The sequence below is a fragment of the Dama dama genome, chromosome 2, assembly GCF_033118175.1.
Source record: "Dama dama isolate Ldn47 chromosome 2, ASM3311817v1, whole genome shotgun sequence".
In the NCBI taxonomy this organism is placed as follows: Eukaryota; Metazoa; Chordata; class Mammalia; order Artiodactyla; family Cervidae; genus Dama; species Dama dama.
The window spans coordinates 52,385,230-52,404,235 of record NC_083682.1 but is presented as its reverse complement, the minus strand read 5'-3'; positions in this window follow the sequence as shown (position 1 = coordinate 52,404,235).

Sequence of the window (19,006 nt, the reverse complement as noted above, 5' to 3'; positions counted from 1 at the left end):
TTGATCTCCGCGGACCTCTAGAGTTTTCAAAGGATGTGAGGCCTCCGGACGCGATGAGGCAGAGAACTAGGTCTTTCTCTGTGGTCTCCACTGGGGATTCAGACATCCCTTCGTCTTGGGAGATGCAAGACGAGCCTGCATTCAATTCACTGCAGGGATATCCGGCCTTACTTCGCGTCAGAGCATCTCGGTGTCCATTCCACTTGAGGCCACAAACTCAGGGTCCCTCTCACATACCTGTAGCTGAGAGAAGCCTCCTCTTGAGGTGCTTGTGGAAAGTTGGTATTCCTTTTGAGTCGAAGCCCGGGACTAAGCTCTAATCTCGAGTTGATTTGTGATCCACGCAGCCCTTTCATGGTGCTACAGTTACCTCAGGATTCCTCTAGACTTGAGACAGTGATCTTGGGTTTTCTCTGGTGTGCCATCAAGGAAATCAAGGCTGCTTTCACTTTTAATGTGGAACACGGAATTGCTCTGCACGCAGTGCAGGGGAATCGGGCCTCATCTCGCGGCGAGGGGGAAGTCTCATGCTTTTTCTCGAGTTGCGGCCGGAACCTGGGGTATATTCTCGAGTTACGACGGGGAGGGCCCTTCCAGACACTTGTTTGTTCAGCGACGTCAGGACCCCTGCCTAGGTGCGAGGGACACCTCGGGATTCTCCTCGAGTCTTTGCATTGCAATTGGGACGCGTCTCCACGTGAGGCGGGAGACCCAGGCTCCCTTTCCACGTGCCATAGATATCCTGGGACTCCTATCCATTTTCAAGAAGAGTCAGGCATCGTCTCCTTTGGAAGCATTGATCTCCGCGGACCTCTAGCCTTTTCAAAGGATGTGAGGCCTCCGCTCGCGATGAGGCAGAGGACTAGGTCTTTCTCTGTGGTCTCCACAGCCGATTCAGACATCCCTTCGTCTTGGGGGATGCAAGACGAGCCTGCATTCAATTCACTGCAGGGATATCCGGCCTTACTTCGAGTCAGAGTATCTCGGTGTCCATTCCACTTGAGGCCTCAAACTCAGGGTCCCTCTCACATACCTGTAGCTGAGAGAAGCCTCCTCTTGAGGTGCTTGTGGAAAGTTGGTATTCCTCTTGACTCGAAGCCAGGGACTAAGCTCTCAATTCGACTTGTTTTGTGGTCCACGGAGTGCTTTCGTGTTGCTACAGTGACCTCAGGATCCCTCTAGACTTGAGACAGTGATCTTGGGTTTTCTCTGGAGTGCCATCAAGGAAATCAAGGCTCCTTTCACGTTTGATGTGGAACACGGAATTGCTCTGCACGCATTGCAGGGGAATCGGGCCTCATGTCGCGGCGAGGGGGAAGTCTCATGGTTTTTCTCGAGTTGCGGCCGGAACCTGGGGTATATTCTCGAGTTACGACGGGGAGGGCCCTTCCAGACACGTGTTTGTTCAGCGACGTCAGGACTCCTGTCTAGGAGCGAGTGACACCTCGGGATTCTCCTCGAGTCTTGGCATGGCAATTGGGAGGCATCTCCACGTGAGGCGGGAGACCCAGGGTCCCTTTCCACGTGACACATGGATCCTGGGACTCCTATCCATTTTCAAGAGGAGGCAGGCATCGTCTCCTTTGGAAGCATTGATCTCCTCGGACCTCTCGAGTTTTTAAAAGGATGTGAGGCCTCCGGTCGCGATGAGGCGGAGAACTCGGTCTTTCTCTGTGGTCTCCACAGGGGATTCAGACATCCCTTCGTCTTGGGAGATGCAAGATGAGCCTGCATTCAATTCACTGCAGGGATATCCGGCCTTACTTCGAGTCAGAGCATCTCGGTGTCCATTCCACTTGAGGCCAAAAACTCGGGGTCCCTCAAATATACCTGTAGCTGAGAGAAGCCTCCTCTGGAGGTGCTTGTGGAAAGTTGGTATTCCTCTTGACTCTAAGCCAGGGACTAAGCTCTCATCTCGAGTTGATTTGGGGTCCACGCAGCCCTTTCCTGTTGGTCCAGTGACATCAGGATCCCTCTAGACTTGAGACAGTGATCTTGGGTTTTCTCTGGAGTGCCATCAAGGACATCAAGGCTCCTTTCACGTTTGATGTGGACTACGTAATTGCTCTGCACGTAGTGCAGGGGAATCGGGTCTCATCTCGCGGGGAGGGGGAACTCTCATGGTTTTTCTCAAGTTGCGGCCGGAACCTGGGGTATATTCTCGAGTTACGACGGGGAGGGCCCTTCCAGACAAGTGTTTGTTAAGCGACGACAGGACTCCTTCCTAGGTTCGAGGGACACCTCGGGATTCTCCTAAAGTCTTGGCATGTCATTTGTGACGTGTCTCCACATGAAGCGGGAGACCCAGGGTCCCTTTCCACGTGCCACAGGGATCCTGGGACTCCTATCCATTTTCAAGAGGAGTCAGGCATCTTCTCCTTTGGAAGCATTAATCTCCGCAGGCCTCTCGAGTTTTCAAAGGATGCGAGGCCTCCGGTCGCGATGAGGTGGAGGACTAGGTCTTTCTCTGTCGTCTCCACAGGGGATTCAGACATCCCTTCGTCTTGGGAGATGCAAGACGAGCCTGCATTCAATTCACTGCAGGGATATCCGGCCTAACTTCGAGTCAGAGCTTCTCCGTGTCCATTCCACTTGAGGCCACAAACTCAGGGTACCTCTCACATACCTGTAGCTGAGAGAAGCCTCCTCTTGATGTGCTTATGGAAAGTTGGTACTCCTCTTGAGTCGAAGCCAGGGACTAAGCTCTCATCTCGAGTTGATTTGGGGTCCACGGAGCCCTTTCGTGTTGCTACAGTGACCTCAGGATCCCTCTAGACTTGAGACAGTGATCTTGGGTTTTCTCTGGAGTGCCATCAAGGAAATCAAGGCTCCTTTCACGTTTGATGTGGAACACGGAATTGCTCTGCACGCAGTGCAGGGGAATCGGGCCTCATCTCGCGGCGAGGGGGAAGTCTCATGCTTTTTCTCGAGTTGCGGCCGGAACCTGGGGTATATTCTCGAGTTACGACGGGGAGGGCCCTTCCAGACACGTGTTTGTTCAGCGACGTCAGGACCCCTGCCTAGGTGCGAGGGACACCTCGGGATTCTCCTCGAGTCTTTGCATTGCAATTGGGACGCGTCTCCACGTGAGGCAGGAGACCCAGGGTCCCTTTCCACGTGCCACAGATATCCTGGGACTCCTATCCATTTTCAAGAGTAGTCAGGCATCGTCTCCTTTGGAAGCATTGATCTCCGCGGACCTCTAGATTTTTCAAAGGATATGAGGCCTCCGCTCGCGATGAGGCAGAGGACTAGGTCTTTCTTTGTGGTCTCCACAGCAGATTCAGACATCCCTTCGTCTTGGGAGATGCAAGACGAGCCTGCATTCAATTCACTGCAGGGATATCCGGCCTTACTTCAAGTCAGAGCATCTCGGTGTCCATTCCACTTGAGGCCTCAAACTCAGGGTCCCTCTCACATACCTGTAGCTGAGAGAAGCCTCCTCTTGAGGTGCTTGTGGAAAGTTGGTATTCCTCTTGACTCGAAGCCAGGGACTAAGCTCTCAATTCGACTTGTTTTGTGGTCCACGGAGTGCTTTCGTGTTGCTACAGTGACCTCAGGATCCCTCTAGACTTGAGACAGTGATCTTGGGTTTTCTCTGGAGTGCCATCAAGGAAATCAAGGCTCCTTTCACGTTTGATGTGGAACACGGAATTGCTCTGCACGCAGTGCAGGGGAATCGGCCCTCATCTCGCGGTGAGGGCGAAGTCTCATGGTTTTTCTCGAGTTGCGGCCGGAACCTGGGGTATATTCTGGAGTTACGACGGGGAGGGCCCTTCCAGACACGTGTTTGTTCAGCGACATCAGGACTCCTGCCTAGGTGCGAGGGACACCTCGGGATTCTCCTCGAGTTTTGGCATGGCAATTGGGACGCGTCTCCACGTGAGGCGGGAGACCCAGGGTCCCTTTCCACGTGCCATAGGGATCCTGGGACTCCTATCCATTTTCAAGAGGAGTCAGGCATCGTCTCCTTTGGAAGCATTGATCTCCGCGGACCTCTCAAGTTCTCAAAGGATGTGAGGCCTCCGGTCGCGATGAGGGGGAGGACTAGTTCTTTCTCTGTCGTCTCCACAGGGGATTCAGACATCCCTTCGTCTTGGGAGATGCAAGACGAGCCTGCATTCAATTCACTGCAGGGATATCCGGCCTTACTTCGAGTCAGAGCATCTTGGTGCCCATTCCACTTGAGGCCACAAACTCAGTGTCCCTCTCACATACATGTAGCTGAGAGAAGCCTCCTCTTGAGGTGCTTGTGGAAAGTTGGTATTCCTCTTGAGTCAAAGCCAGGGACTAAGCTCAAATCTCGAGATGATTTGGGGTCCACGGACCCCTTTCGTTTTGCTCCAGTGACCTCAGGATCCCTCTAGTCTAGAGACAGTGACTTTGGGTTTTCTCTGGAGTGCCATCAAGGAAATCAAGGCTCCTTTCACGTTTGATGTGGAACACGGAATTGCTCTGCACGCAGTGCAGGGGAATCGGGCCTCATCTCGCGGCGAGGGGGAAGTCTCATGGCTTTTTGCGAGTTGCGGCCGGAACCTGGGGTATATTCTCGAGTTACGACGGGGAGGGCCCTTCGAGACACGTGTTTGTTCAGCGACGACAGGACTCGTGCCTAGGTGTGAGGGACACCTCGGGATTCTCCTCGAGTCTTGGCATGTCAATTGGGACGCATCTCCACGTGAGGCGGGAGACCCAGGGTCCCTTTCCACGTGCCACAGGGATCCTGGGACTCCTATCCATTTTCAAGAGGAGTCAGGCATCTTCTCCTTTGGAAGCATTAATCTCCGCAGCCTCTCGAGTTTTCAAAGGATGTGAGGCCTCCGGTCGCGATGAGGTGGAGGACTAGGTCTTTCTCTGTCTTCTCCACAGGGGATTCAGACATCCCTTCGTCTTGGGAGATGCAAGACGAGTCTGCATTCAATTCACTGCAGGGATATCCGGCCTTACTTCGAGTCAGAGCATCTCGGTGTCCATTCCACTTGAGGCCACAAATTCAGGGTCCCTCTCACATACCTGCAGCTGAGAGAAGCCTCCGCTTGAGGTGATTGTGGAAAGTTGGCATTCCTCTTGATTCGAAGCCAGGGACTAAGCTCTCATCACGAGTTAATTTGGGTTCCACGGAGCCCTTTCTTGTTGCTACAGTGACCTCAGGATCACTATAGACTTGAGACAGTGATCTTGGGTTTTGTCTGGGGTGCCATCAAGGAAATCAAGGCTCCTTTCACGTATGATGTGGAACACGGAATTGCTCTACTTGCAGTGCAGGGCAATCCGGCCTCATCTCGCGGCAAGGGGGAAGTCTCATGATTTTTCTAGAGTTGCGGCCGGAACCTGGGGTATATTCTCGAGTTACAACAGGGAGGGCCCTTCCAGACACGTGTTTGTTCAGCGACGTCAGGACTCCTGCCTAGGTGCGAGTGACACCTCGGGATTCTCCACGAATCTTGGCATGGCAATTGGGACGCGTCTCCACATGAGGCGGGAGACACAGGTTCCCTTTCCACGTGCCACAGGGATCCTGGGACTCCTATCCATTTTCAAGAGGAGTCAGGCATCGTCTCCTTTGGAAGCATTGATCTCCGCGGACCTCTTGAGTTTTCAAAGGATGTGAGGCCTCCTATCGCGATGAGGCGGAGAACTAGTTCTTTCTCTGTGGTCTCCACAGGGGATTCAGACATCCCTTCGTCTTGGGAGATGCAAGATGAGACTGCATTCAATTCACTGCAGGCATATCCGGCCTTACTTCGAGTCAGAGCATCTCGGTGTCCATTCCACTTGATGCCACAAATTCAGGGTCCCTCTCACATACCTGTAGCTGAGAGAAGCCTCCTCTTAAGGGGCTTTTGGAAAGTTGGTATTCCTCTTGAGTCGAATCCAGGGACTAAGCTCTCATCTCGAGTTGACTTGGGGTCCACGGAGCCCTTTCGTGTTGCTCCAGTGACCTCAGGATCCCTCTAGACTTGAGACAGTGATCTTGGGTTTTCTCCGGAGTGCCATCAAGGAAATCAAGGCTCCTTTCACGTTTGATGTGGAGCACGGAATTGCTCTGCACGCAGGGCAGGGGAATCGGGCCTCATCTCGCGGCGAGGGGGAAGTCTCATGGTTTTTCTCGAGTTGCGGCCGGAACCTGGGGTATATTCTCGAGTTACCAAGGGGAGGGCCCTTCCAGACACGTGTTTCTTCAGCGACGTCAGGACTCCTGCCTAGGTGCGAGGGACACCTCGGGATTCTCCTCAAGTCTTGGCATGGCAATTTGGACGCGTCTCCCCTGAGGCGGGAGACCCAGGGTCCCTTTCCACGTGCCACAGGGATCCTGGGACTCCTATCCATTTTCAAGAGGAGTCAGGCATCGTCTCCTTTGGAAGAATTGATCTCCGAGGACCTCTCGAGTTTTCAAAGGATGTGAGGCCTCCGGTCGCCATGAGGCGGAGAACTCGGTCTTTCTCTGTGGTCTCCACAGCGTATTCAGACATCCCTTCGTCTTGGGAGATGCAAGACGAGCCTGCATTCAATTCACTGCAGGGATATCCGGCCTAACTTCGAGTCAGAGCATCTCGGTGTCCATTCCACTTGAGGCCACAAACTCAGGGTCCCTCTTACGTACCTGTAGCTGAGAGAAGCCTCCTCTTGAGGTGCTTGTGGAAAGTTAGTATTCCTCTTCAGTCGAAGCCAGGGACTAAGCTCTCATCTCGAGTTGATTTGGGGTCCACGGAGCTCTTTCGTGTTGCTCCAGTGACCTCAGGATCCCTCTAGACTTGAGAGAGTGATCCTGGGTTTTCTCTGGAGTGCCATCAAGGAAATCAAGGCTCCTCTCACGTTTGATGTGGAACACGGAATTGCTCTGCATGCAGTGCAGGGGAATCGGGCCTCATCTCGCGGCGAGGGGGAAATCTCATGGTTTTTCTCGAGTTGCGGCTGGAACCTGGGGTATATTCTCGAGTTACGACGGGGAGGGCCCTTCCAGACACGTGTTTGTTCAGCGACGTCAGGACTCCTGCCTAGGTGCGAGGGACACAACGGGATTCTCCTCGAGTCTTGGCATGGCAATTTGGACGCGTCTCCACGTGAGGCGGGAGACCCAGGGTCCCTTTCCACGTGCCACAGTGATCCTGGGACTCCTATCCATTTTCAAGAGGAGTCAGGCATCGTCTCCTTTGGAAGCATTGATCTCCGCGGACCTCTAGAGTTTTCAAAGGATGTGAGGGATCCGGTCGCCATGAGGCGGAGGACTAGGTCTTTCTCTGTGGTCTCCACAGGGGATTCAGACATCCCTTCGTCTTGGGAGATGCAAGACGACCCTGCATTCAATTCACTGCAGGGATAACCGGCCTTACTTCGAGTCAGAGCATCTCGCTGTCCATTCCACTTGAGGCCACAAACTCAGGGGCCCTCTCACATACCTGTAGCTGAGAGAAGCCTCCTCTTGAGGTGCTTGTGGAAAGTTGGTATTCCTATTGAGTCGAAGCCATTGACTAAGCTCCCATCTCGAGATGATTTGGGGTCCACGGAGCCCTTTCGTGTTGCTCCAGTGACCTCAGGATCCCTCTAGACTAGAGACAGTGACTTTGGGTTTTCTCTGGAGTGCCATCAAGGAAATCAAGGCTCCTTTCCCGTTTGATGTGGAACACGGAATTGCTCTGCACGCATTGCAGGGGAATCGGCCCTCATCTCGCGGTGAGGGCGAAGTCTCATGGTTTTTCTCGAGTTGCGGCCGGAACCTGGGGTATATTCTGGAGTTACGACGGGGAGGGCCCTTCCAGACACGTGTTTGTTCAGCGACGTCAGGACTACTGCCTAGGTGCGAGGGACACCTCGGGATTCTCCTCGAGTTTTGGCATGGCAATTGGGACGCGTCTCCACGTGAGGCGGGAGACCCAGGGTCCCTTTCCACGTGCCATAGGGATCCTGGGACTCCTATCCATTTTCAAGAGGAGTCAGGCATCGTCTCCTTTGGAAGCATTGATCTCCGCGGACCTCTCAAGTTCTCAAAGGATGTGAGGCCTCCGGTCGCGATGAGGGGGAGGACTAGTTCTTTCTCTGTCGTCTCCACAGGGGATTCAGACATCCCTTCGTCTTGGGAGATGCAAGACGAGCCTGCATTCAATTCACTGCAGGGATATCCGGCCTTACTTCGAGTCAGAGCATCTTGGTGCCCATTCCACTTGAGGCCACAAACTCAGTGTCCCTCTCACATACATGTAGCTGAGAGAAGCCTCCTCTTGAGGTGCTTGTGGAAAGTTGGTATTCCTCTTGAGTCAAAGCCAGGGACTAAGCTCAAATCTCGAGATGATTTGGGGTCCACGGACCCCTTTCGTTTTGCTCCAGTGACCTCAGGATCCCTCTAGTCTAGAGACAGTGACTTTGGGTTTTCTCTGGAGTGCCATCAAGGAAATCAAGGCTCCTTTCACGTTTGATGTGGAACACGGAATTGCTCTGCACGCAGTGCAGGGGAATCGGGCCTCATCTCGCGGCGAGGGGGAAGTCTCATGGCTTTTTGCGAGTTGCGGCCGGAACCTGGGGTATATTCTCGAGTTACGACGGGGAGGGCCCTTCGAGACACGTGTTTGTTCAGCGACGACAGGACTCGTGCCTAGGTGTGAGGGACACCTCGGGATTCTCCTCGAGTCTTGGCATGTCAATTGGGACGCATCTCCACGTGAGGCGGGAGACCCAGGGTCCCTTTCCACGTGCCACAGGGATCCTGGGACTCCTATCCATTTTCAAGAGGAGTCAGGCATCTTCTCCTTTGGAAGCATTAATCTCCGCAGGCCTCTCGAGTTTTCAAAGGATGTGAGGCCTCCGGTCGCGATGAGGTGGAGGACTAGGTCTTTCTCTGTCGTCTCCACAGGGGATTCAGACATCCCTTCGTCTTGGGAGATGCAAGACGAGTCTGCATTCAATTCACTGCAGGGATATCCGGCCTTACTTCGAGTCAGAGCATCTCGGTGTCCATTCCACTTGAGGCCACAAATTCAGGGTCCCTCTCACATACCTGCAGCTGAGAGAAGCCTCCGCTTGAGGTGATTGTGGAAAGTTGGCATTCCTCTTGATTCGAAGCCAGGGACTAAGCTCTCATCACGAGTTAATTTGGGTTCCACGGAGCCCTTTCTTGTTGCTACAGTGACCTCAGGATCCCTCTAGACTTGAGACAGTGATCTTGGGTTTTGTCTGGGGTGCCATCAAGGAAATCAAGGCTCCTTTCACGTATGATGTGGAACACGGAATTGCTCTACTTGCAGTGCAGGGCAATCCGGCCTCATCTCGCGGCAAGGGGGAAGTCTCATGATTTTTCTAGAGTTGCGGCCGGAACCTGGGGTATATTCTCGAGTTACAACAGGGAGGGCCCTTCCAGACACGTGTTTGTTCAGCGACGTCAGGACTCCTGCCTAGGTGCGAGTGACACCTCGGGATTCTCCACGAATCTTGGCATGGCAATTGGGACGCGTCTCCACATGAGGCGGGAGACACAGGTTCCCTTTCCACGTGCCACAGGGATCCTGGGACTCCTATCCATTTTCAAGAGGAGTCAGGCATCGTCTCCTTTGGAAGCATTGATCTCCGCGGACCTCTTGAGTTTTCAAAGGATGTGAGGCCTCCTATCGCGATGAGGCGGAGAACTAGTTCTTTCTCTGTGGTCTCCACAGGGGATTCAGACATCCCTTCGTCTTGGGAGATGCAAGATGAGACTGCATTCAATTCACTGCAGGCATATCCGGCCTTACTTCGAGTCAGAGCATCTCGGTGTCCATTCCACTTGATGCCACAAATTCAGGGTCCCTCTCACATACCTGTAGCTGAGAGAAGCCTCCTCTTAAGGGGCTTTTGGAAAGTTGGTATTCCTCTTGAGTCGAATCCAGGGACTAAGCTCTCATCTCGAGTTGACTTGGGGTCCACGGAGCCCTTTCGTGTTGCTCCAGTGACCTCAGGATCCCTCTAGACTTGAGACAGTGATCTTGGGTTTTCTCCGGAGTGCCATCAAGGAAATCAAGGCTCCTTTCACGTTTGATGTGGAGCACGGAATTGCTCTGCACGCAGGGCAGGGGAATCGGGCCTCATCTCGCGGCGAGGGGGAAGTCTCATGGTTTTTCTCGAGTTGCGGCCGGAACCTGGGGTATATTCTCGAGTTACCAAGGGGAGGGCCCTTCCAGACACGTGTTTCTTCAGCGACGTCAGGACTCCTGCCTAGGTGCGAGGGACACCTCGGGATTCTCCTCAAGTCTTGGCATGGCAATTTGGACGCGTCTCCCCTGAGGCGGGAGACCCAGGGTCCCTTTCCACGTGCCACAGGGATCCTGGGACTCCTATCCATTTTCAAGAGGAGTCAGGCATCGTCTCCTTTGGAAGAATTGATCTCCGCGGACCTCTCGAGTTTTCAAAGGATGTGAGGCCTCCGGTCGCCATGAGGCGGAGAACTCGGTCTTTCTCTGTGGTCTCCACAGCGTATTCAGACATCCCTTCGTCTTGGGAGATGCAAGACGAGCCTGCATTCAATTCACTGCAGGGATATCCGGCCTAACTTCGAGTCAGAGCTTCTCCGTGTCCATTCCACTTGAGGCCACAAACTCAGGGTACCTCTCACATACCTGTAGCTGAGAGAAGCCTCCTCTTGAGGTGCTTGTGGAAAGTTAGTATTCCTCTTCAGTCGAAGCCAGGGACTAAGCTCTCATCTCGAGTTGATTTGGGGTCCACGGAGCTCTTTCGTGTTGCTCCAGTGACCTCAGGATCCCTCTAGACTTGAGAGAGTGATCCTGGGTTTTCTCTGGAGTGCCATCAAGGAAATCAAGGCTCCTCTCACGTTTGATGTGGAACACGGAATTGCTCTGCATGCAGTGCAGGGGAATCGGGCATCAACTCGCGGCGTGGGGGAAATCTCTTGGTTTTTCTCGAGTTGCGGCCCCAACCTGGGGTATATTCTCGAGTTACGATGGGGAGGGCCCTTCAGACACGTGTTTTTTCAGCGACGTCAGGACTCCTGCCTAGGTGCGAGGGACACCTCGGGATTCTCCTCGAGTCTTGGCATGGCAATTTGGACGCGTCTCCACGTGAGGAGGGAGACCCAGGGTCCCTTTCCACGTGCCACAGGGATCCTGGGACTCCTATCCATTTTCAAGTGGAGGCAGGCATCGTCTCCTTTGGAAGCATTGATCTCCGCGCACCTCTAGAGTTTTCAAAGGATATGAGGCCTCCGGTTGCGTTGAGGTGGAGGACTAGGTCTTTCTCTGTGGTCTCCACAGGGCATTCAGACATCCCTTCATCTTGGGAGATGCAAGACGAGCCTGGATTCAATTCACTGCAGGGATATCCGGCCTTATTTCGAGTCAGAGCATCTCGGTGTCCATTCCACTTGAGGCCACTAAATCAGGGTCCCTCTCACATAACTGTAGCTGAGAGAAGCCTCCTCTTGAGGTGCTTGTGGAAAGTTGGTATTCTTCTTGACTCGAAGCCAGGGACTAAGCTCTCATCTCGAGTTGATTTGGGGTCCACGGAACCCTTTCGTGTTGCTCCAGTTACCTCAGGATCCCTCTAGACTTGAGACAGCGATCTTGGGTTTTCTCTGGAGTGCCATCAAGGAAATCAAGGCTCCTTTCACGTTTGATGTGGAACACAGAATTGCTCTGCATGCAGTGCAGGGGAATCGGGCCTCAACTCGCGGCGAGGAGGAAATCTCATGGTTTTTCTCGAGTTGCGGCCCGAACCTGGGGTATATTCTCGAGTTACGACGGGTAGGGCCCTTCCAGCCACGTGTTTGTTCAGCGACGACAGGACTCCTCCCTAGGTGCGAGGGACACCTCGGGATTCTCCTCGAGTCTTGGCTTGGCAATTGGGACGCGTCTCCACGTGAGGCGTGAGACACAGTGTCCCTTTCCACGTGCCACAGGGATCCTGGGACTCCTATCCATTTTCAAGAGGAGGCAGGCATCGTCTCCTTTGGAAGCATTGATCTCCATGGACCTCTCGAGTTTTCAAAGGATGTGAGGCCTCTGGTCTCGATGAGGCGGAGAACGAGGTCTTTCTCTGTGGTCTGCACAGGGGATTCAGACAACCCTTCGTCTTGGGAGATGCAAGACGAGCCTGCATTCAATTCACTGCAGGGATATCCGGCCTTATTTCGAGTCAGAGCATCTCGGTGTCCATTCCACTTCAGGCCACAAACTCAGGGTCCCTCTCACATACATGTAGCTGAGAGAAGCCTCCTCTTGAGGTGCTTGTGGAAAGTTGGTATTCCTCTTGAGTCGAAGCCAGGGACTAAGCTCTCATCTCGAGTTGATTTGGGGTCCATGGAGCCCTTTCCTGTAGGTCCAGTGACCTCAGGATCCCTCTAGACTTGAGACAGTGATCTTGGGTTTTCTCTGGAGTGCCATCAAGGAAATCAAGGCTCCTTTCACGTTTGATGTTGAACACGGAATTGCTCTGCATGCAGTGCAGGGGAATCGGGCCTCAACTCGCGGCGAGGCGGAAATCTCATGGTTTTTCTCGAGTTGCGGCCCGAACCTGGGGTATATGCTCGAGTTACGACGGGGAGGGCCCTTCCAGACACGTGTTTGTTCAGCGACGTCAGGACTCCTGCCTAGGTGCGAGGGACACCTCGGGATTCTCCTCGAGTCTTGGCATGGCAATTGGGACGCGTCTGCACGTGAGGCGGGAGACCCAGGGTCCCTTACCACGTGCCACAGTGATCCTGGGACTCCTAACCATTTTCAAGAAGAGTCAGGCATCTTCTCCTTTGGAAGCATTGATCTCCGCGGACCTCTCGAGTTTTCAAATGATGTGAGGCTTCCGGTCTCGATGAGGCGGAGAACTAGGTCTTTCTCTGTGGTCTCCACAGGGGATTCAGACATCCCTTCGTCTTGGGAGATGCAAGACGAGCCTGCATTCAATTCACTGCAGGGATATCCGGCCTTATTTCGAGTCAGAGCATCTCGGTGTCCATTCCACTTGAGGCCACAAATCAGGGTCCCTCTCACATACCTGTAGCTGAGGCAAGCCTCCTCTTGAGGTGCTTGTGGAAAGTTGGTATTCCTCTTGAGTCTAAGCCAGGGACTAAGCTCTCATCTCGAGTGGATTTGGTGTCCACGGAGCCCTTTGTTGTTGCTCCAGTGACCTCAAGATCCCTCTAGACTTGAGACAGTGATCTTTGGTTTTCTCTGGAGTGCCATCAAGGAAATCAAGGCTCCTTTCACGTTTGATGTGGAACACGGAATTGCTCTGCATGCAGTGCAGGGGAATCGGGCCTCAACTCGCGGCGAGTGGGAAATCTCATGGTTTTTCACGAGTTGCGGCCGGAAGCTGGGGTATATTCTCGAGTTACAACGGGGAGGGCCCTTCAAGACAGGTGTTTGTTCAGCGACGACAGGACTACGGCCTAGGTGCGAGGGACACCTAGGGATTCTCCTCGAGTCTTGGCATGGCAATTGGGACGCATCTCCACGTGAGGCGGGAGACCCAGTGTCCCTTTCCACGTGCCACAGGGATCCTGGGACTCCTATCCATTTTCAAGAGGAGTCAGGCATCGTCTCCTTCGGAAGTATTGATCTCCGCGGACCTCTCGAGTTTTCAAAGGACATGAGGCCTCCGGTTGCGTTGAGGTGGAGGACTAGGTCTTTCTCTGTGGTCTCCACAGGTCATTCAGACATCCCTTCGTCTTGGGAGATGCAAGACGAGGCTGGATTCAATTCACTGCAGGGATATCCGGCCTTATTTCGAGTCAGAGCATCTCGGTGTCCATTCCACTTGAGGCCACAAACTCAGGGTCCCTCTCACATACATGTAGCTGAGAGAAGCCTCCTCCTGAGGTGCTTGTGGAAAGTTGGTATTCCTCTTGACTCGAAGCCAGGGACTAAGCTCTCATCTCGAGTTGATTTGGGGTCCACGGAGCCCTTTCGTGTTGCTCCAGTGACCTCAGGATCCCTCTAGACTTGAGACAGTGATCTTGGGTTTTCTCTGGAGTGCCATCAAGGAAATCAAGGCTCCTTTCACTTTTGATGTGGAACAAGGAATTGCTCTGCACGCAGGGCAGGGGAATCGGGCCTCATCTCGGGGCGAGGGGGAAGTCTCATGGTTTTTCTCGAGTTGCGGCCGGAACCTCGGGTATATTCTGGAGTTACAACGGGGAGGGCCCTTCCAGACACTTGTTTGTTCAGTGACGTCAGAACTCCTGCCTAGGTGCGAGGGACACCTCGGGATTCTCATCGAGTATTGGCATGGCAATTGGGATGCGTCTCCACGTGAGGCGGGAGACCCAGGGTCCCTTTCCACGTGCCATAGGGATCCTGGGACTCCTATCCATTTTCAAGAGGAGTCGGGCATCGTCTCCTTTGGAAGCATTGATCTCTGCAGACCTCTCGAGTTTTCAAAGGATGTGAGGCCTCTGGTCTCGATGAGGCGGAGAACGAGGTCTTTCTCTGTGGTCTCCACAGGGGATTCAGACAACCCTTCGTCTTGGGAGATGCAAGACGAGCCTGCATTCAATTCACTGCAGGGATATCCGGCCTTATTTCGAGTCAGAGCATCTCGGTGTCCATTCCACTTCAGGCCACAAACTCAGGGTCCCTCTCACATACATGTAGCTGAGAGAAGCCTCCTCTTGAGGTGCTTGTGGAAAGTTGGTATTCCTCTTGAGTCGAAGCCAGGGACTAAGCTCTCATGTCGAGTTGATTTGGGGTCCATGGAGCCCTTTCCTGTAGGTCCAGTGACCTCAGGATCCCTCTAGACTTGAGACAGTGATCTTGGGTTTTCTCTGGAGTGCCATCAAGGAAATCAAGGCTCCTTTCACGTTTGATGTGGAACACGGAATTGCTCTGCATGCAGTGCAGGGGAATCGGGCCTCAACTCGCGGCGAGGCGGAAATCTCATGGTTTTTCTCGAGTTGCGTCCCGAACCTGGGGTATATTCTCGAGTTACGACGGGGAGGGCCCTTCCAGACACGTGTTTGTTCAGCGACGTCAGGACTCCTGCCTAGGTGCGAGGGACACCTCGGGATTCTCCTCGAGTCTTGGCATGGCAATTGGGACGCGTCTGCACGTGAGGCGGGAGACCCAGGGTCCCTTACCACGTGCCACAGGGATCCTGGGACTCCTATCCATTTTCAAGAAGAGTCAGGCATCTTCTCCTTTGGAAGCATTGATCTCCGCGGACCTCTCGAGTTTTCAAATGATGTGAGGCTTCCGGTCTCGATGAGGCGGAGAACTAGGTCTTTCTCTGTGGTCTCCACAGGGGATTCAGACATCCCTTCGTCTTGGGAGATGCAAGACGAGCCTGCATTCAATTCACTGCAGGGATATCCGGCCTTATTTCGAGTCAGAGCATCTCGGTGTCCATTCCACTTGAGGCCACAAACTCAGGGTCCCTCTCACATACCTGTAGCTGAGGCAAGCCTCCTCTTGAGGTGCTTGTGGAAAGTTGGTATTCCTCTTGAGTCTAAGCCAGGGACTAAGCTCTCATCTCGAGTGGATTTGGTGTCCACGGAGCCCTTTGTTGTTGCTCCAGTGACCTCAAGATCCCTCTAGACTTGAGACAGTGATCTTGGGTTTTCTCTGGAGTGCCATCAAGGAAATCAAGGCTCCTTTCACGTTTGATGTGGAACACGGAATTGCTCTGCATGCAGTGCAGGGGAATCGGGCCTCAACTCGCGGCGAGTGGGAAATCTCATGGTTTTTCACGAGTTGCGGCCGGAACCTGGGGTATATTCTCGAGTTACGACGGGGAGGGCCCTTCAAGACAGGTGTTTGTTCAGCGACGACAGGACTCCTGCCTAGGTGCGAGGGACACCTAGGGATTCTCCTCGAGTCTTCTCATGGCAATTGGGACGCATCTCCACGTGAGGCGGGAGACCCAGTGTCCCTTTCCACGTGCCACAGGGATCCTGGGACTCCTATCCATTTTCAAGAGGAGTCAGGCATCGTCTCCTTCGGAAGTATTGATCTCCGCGGACCTCTCGAGTTTTCAAAGGATATGAGGCCTCCGGTTGCGTTGAGGTGGAGGACTAGGTCTTTCTCTGTGGTCTCCACAGGGCATTCAGACATCCCTTCGTCTTGGGAGATGCAAGACGAGGCTGGATTCAATTCACTGCAGGGATATCCGGCCTTATTTCGAGTCAGAGCATCTCGGTGTCCATTCCACTTGAGGCCACAAACTCAGGGTCCCTCTCACATACATGTAGCTGAGAGAAGCCTCCTCCTGAGGTGCTTGTGGAAAGTTGGTATTCCTCTTGACTCGAAGCCAGGGACTAAGCTGTCATCTCGAGTTGATTTGGGGTCCACGGAGCCCTTTCGTGTTGCTCCAGTGACCTCAGGATCCCTCTAGACTTGAGACAGTGATCTTGGGTTTTCTCTGGAGTGCCATCAAGGAAATCAAGGCTCCTTTCACTTTTGATGTGGAACAAGGAATTGCTCTGCACGCAGGGCAGGGGAATCGGGCCTCATCTCGGGGCGAGGGGGAAGTCTCATGGTTTTTCTCGAGTTGCGGCCGGAACCTCGGGTATATTCTGGAGTTACAACGGGGAGGGCCCTTCCAGACACGTGTTTGTTCAGCGACGTCAGAACTCCTGCCTAGGTGCGAGGGACACCTCGGGATTCTCATCGAGTATTGGCATGGCAATTGGGATGCGTCTCCACGTGAGGCGGGAGACCCAGGGTCCCTTTCCACGTGCCATAGGGATCCTGGGACTCCTATCCATTTTCAAGAGGAGTCGGGCATCGTCTCCTTTGGAAGCATTGATCTCTGCAGACCTCTCGAGTTTTCAAAGGATGTGAGGCCTCCGGTCGCGATGAGGCGGAGGACTAGGTCTTTCTCTGTGGTCTCCACAGGGGATTCAGACATCCATTTGTCTTGGGAGATGCAAGACGAGCCTGCATTCAATTCACTGCCAGGATATCTGGCCTTACTTCGAGTCAGAGCATCTCGGTGTCCATTCCACTTGAGGCCACAAACTCGGGGTCCCTCAAATATACCTGTAGCTGAGAGAAGCCTCCTCTTGAGGTGCTTGTGGAAAGTTGTTATTCCTCTTGAGTCTAAGCCAGGGACTAAGCTCTCATCTCGAGTTGATTAGGGGTCCACGGAGCCCTTTCCTGTTGGTCCAGTGACCTCAGGATCCCTCTAGACTTGAGACAGTGATCTTGGGTTTTCTATGGAGTGCCATCAAGGAAATCAAGGCTCCTTTCACGTTTGATGTGGAACACAGAATTGCTCTGCATGCAGTGCAGGGGAATCGGGCCTCAACTCGCGGCGAGGGGGAAATCTCATGGTTTTTCTCGAGTTGCGGCCGGAACCTGGGGTATATTCTCGAGTTACAACGGGGAGGGCCCTTCAAGACAGGTGTTTGTTCAGCGACGACAGGACTCCTGCCTAGGTGCGAGGGACACCTAGGGATTCTCCTCGAGTCTTGGCATGGCAATTGGGACGCATCTCCACGTGAGGCGGGAGACCCAGTGTCCCTTTCCACGTGTCACAGGGATCCTGGGACTCCTATCCATTTTCAAGAGGAGTCAGGCATCGTCTCCATTGGAAGCATTGATCTCCGCGGACCTCTCGAGTTTTCAAAGGATGTGAGGGCTCCGGTCGCCATGAGGCGGAGAACTCGGTCTTTCTCTGTGGTCTCCACAGCGTATTCAGACATCCCTTCGTCTTGGGAGATGCAAGACGAGCCTGCATTCAATTCACTGCAGGGATATCCGGCCTAACTTCGAGTCAGAGCATCTCGGTGTCCATTCCACTTGAGGCCACAAACTCAGGGTCCCTCTCACGTACCTGTAGCTGAGAGAAGCCTCCTCTTGAGGTGCTTGTGGAAAGTTGGTATTCCTCTTGAGTCGAAGCCAGGGACTAAGCTCTCATCTCGAGTTGATTTGGGGTCCACGGAGCTCTTTCGTGTTGCTCCAGTGACCTCAGGATCCCTCTAGACTTGAGACAGTGATCTTGGGTTTTCTCTGGAGTGTCATCAAGGAAATCAAGGCTCCTTTCACGTTTGATGTGGGACACGGAATTGCTCTGCACGCAGTGCAGGGGAATCGGGCCTCAACTCGTGGCAAAGGGGAAGTCTCATGGTTTTCCTCGAGTTGCGGCCGGAACCTGGGGTATATTCTCGAGTTACGACGGGGAGGGCCCTTCCAGACACGTGTTTGTTCAGCGACGTCAGGACTCCTTCCTAGGTGCGAGGGACAATTCGGAATTCTCCTCGAGTCTTGGCATGGCAATTGGGACGCGTCTCCACGTGAGGCGGGAGACCCAGGGTCCCTTTCCACGTGCCACAGGGATCCTGGGACTCCTATCCATTTTCAAGAGGAGTCAGGCATCATCTCCTTCGGAAGTATTGATCTCCGCGGACCTCTCGAGTTTTCAAAGGATATGAGGCCTCCGGTTGCGTTGAGGTGGAGGACTAGGTCTTTCTCTGTGGTCTCCACAGGGCATTCAGACATCCCTTCGTCTTGGGAGATGCAAGACGAGGCTGGATTCAATTCACTGCAGGGATATCCGGCCTTATTTCGAGTCAGAGCATCTCGGTGTCCATTCCACTTGAGGCCACAAACTCAGGGTCCCTCTCACATACATGTAGCTGAGAGAAGCCTCCTCCTGAGGTGCTTGTGGAAAGTTGGTATTCCTCTTGACTCGAAGCCAGGGACTAAGCTCTCATCTCGAGTTGATTTGGGGTCCACGGAGCCCTTTCGTGTTGCTCCAGTGACCTCAGGATCCCTCTAGACTTGAGACAGTGATCTTGGGTTTTCTCTGGAGTGCCATCAAGGAAATCAAGGCTCCTTTCACTTTTGATGTGGAACAAGGAATTGCTCTGCACGCAGGGCAGGGGAATCGGGCCTCATCTCGGGGCGAGGGGGAAGTCTCATAGTTTTTCTCGAGTTGCGGCCGGAACTTCGGGTATATTCTGAAGTTACAACGGGGAGGGCCCTTCCAGACACGTGTTTGTTCAGCGACGTCAGAACTCCTGCCTAGGTGCGAGGGACACCTCGGGATTCTCCTCGAGTCTTGGCATGGCAATTTGGACGCGTCTCCACGTGAG